The sequence below is a fragment of the Limanda limanda genome, chromosome 23, assembly GCF_963576545.1.
Source record: "Limanda limanda chromosome 23, fLimLim1.1, whole genome shotgun sequence".
Classification (NCBI taxonomy): domain Eukaryota; kingdom Metazoa; phylum Chordata; class Actinopteri; order Pleuronectiformes; family Pleuronectidae; genus Limanda; species Limanda limanda.
The window spans coordinates 2,707,847-2,715,903 of NC_083658.1; positions in this window are offsets into that span (position 1 = coordinate 2,707,847).

An 8,057-nucleotide genomic window follows, 5' to 3' on the forward strand; every position below is an offset into this window, starting at 1 on the left:
CATTAATTTCTCACATTAACTGAATAAATGTGGCTGATTCAGGAGGAGGCTTTAATGCTGGCAGTCTCAAGGACAGAATAAGAACAAAAGCTCAGTCCAGGTAATACACAAACAGTATACAGAGATTAGGAAAAACAAAAACTTTTAACAATTATAATTCATGACCTGGTGAAGAGCATATACAGGAATGCAGTATGTGCTGTATTCTTGAGGAGGGGTTACGTGTGATTAAAGGGAACACCAGGGAACACCAGGGTGGAGTGAGATTTAAAGGATCCAACAAGGCAGCAAATGAAATTACCTCAGTGTGACTTTTTTTAAGAGCAAACAGAGCGTTTCATTCATGTCATTGTTCTTTTATCGGAAAGTAATCAGATTTAGACCAAAGAAATAAGATATTAAGGGCAAGGATATCGCCTCAACCTCACCTGTAAATATCTGTTAATAAACATTCCGTCTTCATTCTTGAGAAAACCTTTCAAACACGCTTCTCGTGCTGCAGGATATAAAAGCCTTCAAGTGAAATCCTGAAGTTATTGATGTGTGAACTCGGTTTGTGATCAAGACCAACAAATCATAAAGGAATCATATGGAATTTCTGACAGCCACCAAGGCTTTGTTATCTCTTATTTCTCTTCCTATTTTTGTTCACATGTACCTTCAGTAAGTTGTCATGTAAAACGGGATCAGCAAGTTAAATTATGTCTGAGTGAAGGAGGAGGAGCGTGAACGGTGCATTTCTCTTTGAACTCAACTGCGTCTAAAAGCTGTTTAATGTTGAAAAGATCAATCTGTGAAGTGAAGTATTCTTTTGAAGGGAAGAAAGTGTTTATATAGATTCAGCTCCATGTGGGGAGAGCATGAAAGAATTTACTAATTTTGTCACTGTGGTAATACAAAGGCGGACCATCCATCCATCCATCCATCCATCCATCCATCCATCCGTCCGTCCATCCGTCCGTCCATCCATCCGTCCGTCCGTCCGTCCGTCCGTCCGTCCAAAAACCAAAACCAAAACACAAAGATATTCAGTTCACAGCGATATAAAACAAACTGGCAGCGCTGCTTCATAAATGACCAGAAAGATAAGTTGATTTTCATGTTTTTTTCTTCTTTTTATTACAGCAAATCATCAGATCGTCATCGCTTGGTATTGATTCCATCTTTCTTTTCCCAATACTCGTTTTTTCGTTCTGTCCCTATAATTAAGTCGCTAAATCACGTTGAGGTTAAAGTGAAAGGTCAGCCGTGTAGAAATACCCCTCTGTGTTATTTGCAATTTTTTGCTGTTCATGTTCAAAGGTCTTTACGCTGCACAGCTACCTGGCTGCTGGGCCTCTTTGTAGGATGAGCCAGAAAGATTGAATTAGTAATGTATGGCCTTGTGTGCTCAGTTATCATTTATTTCATGTCACAACAGTTGCAAGTAAGCAAGTAATATTTAGCTGCAGTCTTTGGGTAAAGTGTGAATTGAAATAAGTCATTATCTACAGAACACAGCTTCACGAGAGGCAGCGAGGAAACGCTTCAACAGGAGGCTTCATTGTCACAGACACATAGGAGAAGCGTGCAGGGAGAATCTCTGAGAGGCCGGCTACAGCAAACTGCCTCGGTAACTGCATTAGACACAAAACATCAAAGCCGTAAATATTCAAGGAGCCACGCAAAGGCAAGAGAAGTAAAAATGGATTATTCCTCAAGTGAACACACAGAATATCAGTGCTTCTTCGAGGCAGCGTTTGGAAAACTCAAGTGGTCCATGATGACGGCAGATGGTCAAATGTGATGGGAGAAATAAAAATGAATGTGTCTCCGAGACAAGAGGGGATTTTACCGCTGTACAAACGCATCTCTCGACTTGCTCGAACCATTAAGATGAATTAAGCTCCTTACAGTATCCCACAGTAACTAACAATGTGATGCTTGTCGTACTCTTACCACTTTAGGTGTAATTTCTAAGGAAACTAATGAACAAGGCTGTGATGAGGCATAAAACACCGGGGGCCCGTTGAAGCAAGTGACCGTCTCCGAGACAAATGTAGAAAACGAGTGGAGCTGTGGAAGATCTGCGGACGGGTAGGATGTCTTGTGATGAGGAGCTAACCTTGTTTCCAAAGCTCCTGTGTTGGTGCTTCATCACTACGCTGGACCTTTGTGCACATATAAACATGTTTGTATAGACTGTGCATTCGCGAGATTGATGAACGCGTCGTATTTGAGTTGCAAAATACTGAGATGCTTGTTTTTGATTTAAATCTGTTTTGATGGTGGCAACATTCTCTCTAATCCAACTGATTTCACACAGGAATGATGATTGATGAGTTTCGTATGCACACCAGAAGATTTACCTTTCTTTACCTGGTAAATATTCATGCTGTCTTGTTGTCGGGGTCCCTTCAGGACGAACCCACTTCAATAATAGATACTTAGTCTTGTATTAATGGAAAGGAGATTTCACAAATGATTCAGGGACTGAGATTCTTCAAAAAAAGAAAAGCCTTTGAATCACAGTCATGATGTGTATTATGACCATCTGGTTAAGATTCAAAATCCCAGAAAGCTTATGTCGTCCACTCCTAAAATTCCGTCTGTGGCAGAGTCTTTAAAATGCACCGTGCTTGTGTGGATTTCTTCTGAGGATAACAGCGGCCCTAATGTACAATCTAAGAAGATTGCTCTGTAAGCCCTCTGTCAGATCATATCTGATAGAAACCAGATTAAACCATTTCAGACAAAGCTTCAAGTGAGCCCCAGAACTGGTGCAAGAGGTGCAGGACCAGAGGCTGGAGGGTTATTCTCTTATCTTTGTGCCCAAAGCTCTCTGGTAAAGCACCCCTCCTGGCATTTAGAACACATGTCTGCGATAACATCATCGCTTCTCCCCCCCCCCCCCCTCCTCTGGCCTCCGGAGAGAATCTCTGAGCGTCTCTAAATGTCACGTTAAGTGCTTCTCTTGCTCCGCGCTGACACCAAAACCAGTCGCTCCCTGAATACAAAGGAGGCCGTGCGATAGCTCAAAGAGAGCGACAGTTATCTGCTCTCCTCGTTCCTGCTCTCGTCCTCATCTGTTCAAACTGTCAAACGTAACATTTATTCTCTAATATGGCAAAGACCTCTAACTGCATTGAGGTGCTGGACTAAGTATTGTTTACACAGAGTTAGATTCAAGGTGCTGTAAAGGGACATTGAAAACAACACAGAGACGAGTATAACAAGAGGTGAAAGAAAATCTAAAGTATAAATCTAAATCAAAATTTCAAAATAAGATGCACTTTAGTTATTAGTGATGTTGGAAAGGTTCTCTTACTTCTTGAAGTTTCACTTTTACTCTATATTTCTGAAAATAAGGGATGATCGCAGAGAGGAAATGTGCAGTTTGGTTATGATGCAGACACAAGCAGGAGTTTATTCTGTCTTACAATAAAGTCTGAGTTTAGTTTTATACCCACGAGCACATTCATCATACATAACTCTCCTTCTATATCTTCTATATCTATTACCTGTGTTCTCTCCAAAAGATCCACCACTGCTGCTGTGGTTGATTTGCCCTGTAGAGCCCGGGCCTCCTCGCCCAGTGGGAGGATGAGAAACCGATCGGTGCAGACATCATCATTTGTCTCTATATATAATTTTTCAGTTCTGGTACATCTTCTGACCTGTGCAACATTCATTTGGGACAATGAAAGGAAGCGGTGGGATGCTTCTCCCCTTCTCCCCTCCCCAGTGCTGCACTCTTTCATCTCTCCTTCCCACAAGGCTGATTCACCACTTGTGAAGCCTGCGGCAGCCTCGTTGTAAATAGACAACGAAGTGTCTGAAATGAAAACCAGTGGGCAGTTGCAGGCGAGATTGCCGTTCGGCTTCCAGTTGCTTGGGCAGTGCAGAGCTCTTGCTGAGCTGACACTTCCAACCGTCTGGATTTTAGTCATAAACGGGAGCAGGCTGGCACTGCGACGCCCCTCCACTGCAAGCACGCCCTAAAACAAACAACCAACCAATCGGGAGTCTCAGCTGTCAATTGTGACATCTCAAAGCAACAAATAACTCATTAATACCGAACTTGTTAGATGTCGAGTAAGGTGGTGACACAATAGGGAGACCAGTTTCATTTTGGTTTGTCAGACGTGGTCTAACGCTCTGTCCTTCCTCTGCTGCGGAAGGATGCAGCCCCCGAAATGAGTCAAATCATTGACTTACCTATGAAAAAGGTAAAAGGGGAAGTACCTTTACCAGGTAGACACTTTAAATCTTCCATATTTTGCCCCTTGTCACAAACGCTCATGCCCTCTTAAGTAAGTTGTTTTTACCGTGATGTCAGTCACTCTAGCAACTCCTTCAAAGTGCTTTGAAAGCTAAAAATCCCCATTTGAATTTATAAATTTCATCTACACTCATACACACAGACAGAAAAATAATAATTGTCTCTTTTCACCTCTCTATCATCTGATTCTTCTAAACATCTCAAGACGCTTATCAGAGAGCAGCAGTACAGTCACTGTAACTGAACACATCATTTCAGAATATGTCTGAATCCTTCTGGTCCTCTGCAGCCGCAGATAAGAACCTCCTTCATGAATAAAGATGTTTAGGCGTCCGCTCCGCTCTGTGTTCAGTGTGTACTTGTTACAGAGGCCAGTATTTATAGTCCCACGAAGGCCCAGAGTGGGTCTCATGGGGGATTGGGAAGTGGAGCCACTGCTACCTATAGTCGGAGAGATATACCACCTCACCTCTGCTGAGAACTTGGAGCAGGAAATGAACTCATAAATCAAGCAGTAAATTGAGTGTAGAGCTGTGCTTACTCATCTCAAGAGGTCTGCTCCTCTTCCTCCACACACCCGGGCTCCTTTTTACTGCGTGACTAATGCAGCGCCGCCACTTCTCTGCCCTGCATGGGTGTGTCTCCCTCTGCTTTCCACAAAGTGTTATTTTCTAGTAGGCACCACAACTTCAGCCTGGAGGCTCCAGGAGAAACACTGCAGGGAGATGCGAGTGAGGCTGGGATTTGAGCTCCAGAAACAAGCACATCAGCATCTTGTCCTGCAGCTGAACTTCGCAGCCTCATTGTGATGCCACTGGCAGGAGTCTTTACTGCGGGCACAGCTTGTGAGGAGCGTCTCTCCTGCTCGCCTCGGGCTATCCCGACAGTTTCAGACCCTGTCCGCAGGAATTAAAGTCTCTATTTATCAGAAGTCGACTGACGTTGTCTGGGGACTGGCCGGGGACATGGCACGCAGTCAGCCTCCTCCAGCAGTGGGACGCTGATGGAGAGGTCCACATGCTGGGATGTGCACATACAGGGGGTTTCTTAACAGGATGTGTAATGTTAGAACACACACACACACACACACACACACACACACACACACACACACTTATGCATCACACTTTATGTCAACTTGTTCTATTGCTGCAGATATGTCCTAAATATGAATCATCCTTTATTTTGTGCTTAAAAGAAACTATGTGAGACTGATCCTGGAATACAGACACTATACATGCAAATATACCTGTGTGTGTGTGTGTGTGTGTGTGTCCTACCTGCTCCCTATTAAAGCCAGGACTGTGTCTCCTCCTGCAGCTGCTTTCCATCACAGCAGCATTTCCTCTAGCCATCATCTCTCCTCAACAGCAAACCACAGGGTCTGCAAAGCTGAGCTACACTGACCTCTGCTGGTAGAATCATCATCATTCAATAATCCACTGAATCATAAAAACGTAGTCCAGTATGGATTGTATTTGTTTTCAAACTTCCCTACAAACCTTCACTTGTGTCCCTGCAGCTCGATCATGGTTATTTCAGTTATTCAACATGTTCATTACCTCAAACAACTTTATGATGTGTCATGCTTTTTAACTTACAACTGTAGCCTGATAGAGATCTGCACAACCTCACTCCTTCATTCCTGTTTCCATGTTCCCCTGTTTCAACATGTTTCAATGTTTTCTGCCAATGAGCAGCATTCCAAAGTGTCTCCCTCACCACAATAACACAAGAAGTGCAGGGATTGTCCTTTCAGAAGTAAAGCTGCTCGGTGGTCGTGTTCCACTCAGAGCATTTCATCATTTTAAATTGTTCATGTCAAATATAATGAAATTATATCCTGATGGAATCAATGCAATATAGTAACCAGATTGAAAAAGGGAGGGCAATAGATGAGGCATAAATTATACAGCAACAAATGGAGAACATTATTGATTTCTGTAAATAGAAATCTTTTGCAAATTTTCTAATATATGCAAATAGCCAAATGGCAATATCACCAAACTCCATAATATAAGGGCATTGAAAAGGCGATGTGGCTACAGTTATGTAAATGAGTTCACTTCTGCAAAAAACGATTCCATTGTAAAGAATGAGGTCTCATTTTCCCCCACAGTTTAGATATACATACAGGAGAAGATACTTCATTCCACTACAGAGAAATTTGCAAGGTTACAGTAGCAAAGAGGAAAGTGCAAATACGTAGGTCACATGCATTATGCTAACAAGCAATATTAATATTAATAATAAATTAATAGTATTTGGGTAGCACCATTCATAAAAAATGCAGCTCAAAGTGCTTCACATACAATTTAATTAAAATGTAATTCGTATTTCCTGCAGGTTTACTTTATTACTTCTTATTAAATACAACCTATGATACACAACATGGGTCATAAAGTTTTTATTTAATATATATTTGCAGTGAATGAATTTCATCATTCTGTATTTCAGGTATTCACCAATTCACTTGTTTTTGAACATCACATATCTTATTTAAATGTTTCCTTTGTTACTTTCATCTTTGTATCACTTCCCTTCTAATGCAGAATTATATGGAGGACCATACATGACTTAAGTATAAATAAATAGATACAGAAATAAATAAATAATTAAAAAAGAAACTTAATTAATTAATACAGAAATAAATAAATTAATACGTTAATAACAACAGAAATGTCTAAACAAATGTCTTAAATATATTTCCACATTTATTTATTTATTGACTGCCCTCATTTCAGTCTCGTATGCTAATTTACAAAGTCACTGAGCAGCTGCTTCGCGGTGACGAGCTCAAGTCTCAGTCACTGCTTCTGTCTCTGTGCGAGTGTGTTGCGCTGTGAGGGGCGGAGCCACAGGGCCTGTGTGTGTGTATCGCTCAGTTGACCAATCCTGCATGAGACTGCGGTTAGGCCCGCCTTTCTCATTAGCATACGAGACTGAAATGAGGGCAGTCAATAGATACATAAATAAATAAATGTGGAAATATATTTAAGACATTTGTTTAGACATTTCTGTTGTTATTAACGTATTTATTTATTTATTTCTGTATTAATTAATTAATTAACTTTTTTATTTATTTATTTATTTATTTATTTATTTATTTATTTATTTATTTATTTATTTATTTATTTATTTATTTATTTATTTATTTATTTCTGTATTAATTAATTAATTTCCTTTTTTATTTCTGTATTTATTTATCTATTTCTGTATTTATTCATTTATGTCTGTATTTATTTATTTATACTTAAGTCATGTATGGTCCTCCATACAATGAGTCCAAAATGACCCGTATTCATTTCCTGCCATTCCATGCTTTTAATAATCGTCTATGTCATCAGAGGCTCCTTCGATCAGAGGCTCCTCTGATGACATAGAAGCAGCATCAATGGAGCCTGTGATGACATAGAAGATGGTAAGTGGAGCTCCAGGACTGCAGCAGTGTCAGAGGTGGATCAGTCTGTGCTCGGCTGCCTGCTTCACTCTCTGTCTGTGACTCACATTAGGTCTGTTATCGTCTCTATCGAGGAGAGGCTGGGGGCGGAGATCAAGGAGCACAAGCAGCGGCTGGAGCAGCAGGACGAGATGGTGAAGGCCCTGAAAGATCACAATTCCTGTGAACTCTGTCTGCTGTTATTCAAATTAAGTTAATTATTTGCATGTTAGTTGAAGCTGCTTGTTGACTCCTGGCAGAAAATGTACAGAGATAGATACCAACTCATCTGAAGTGAGGTTGATCAGATAGTTTACATTTTGAAAACTGATTTGGGGAAATAGTTCTCTCTGTAAA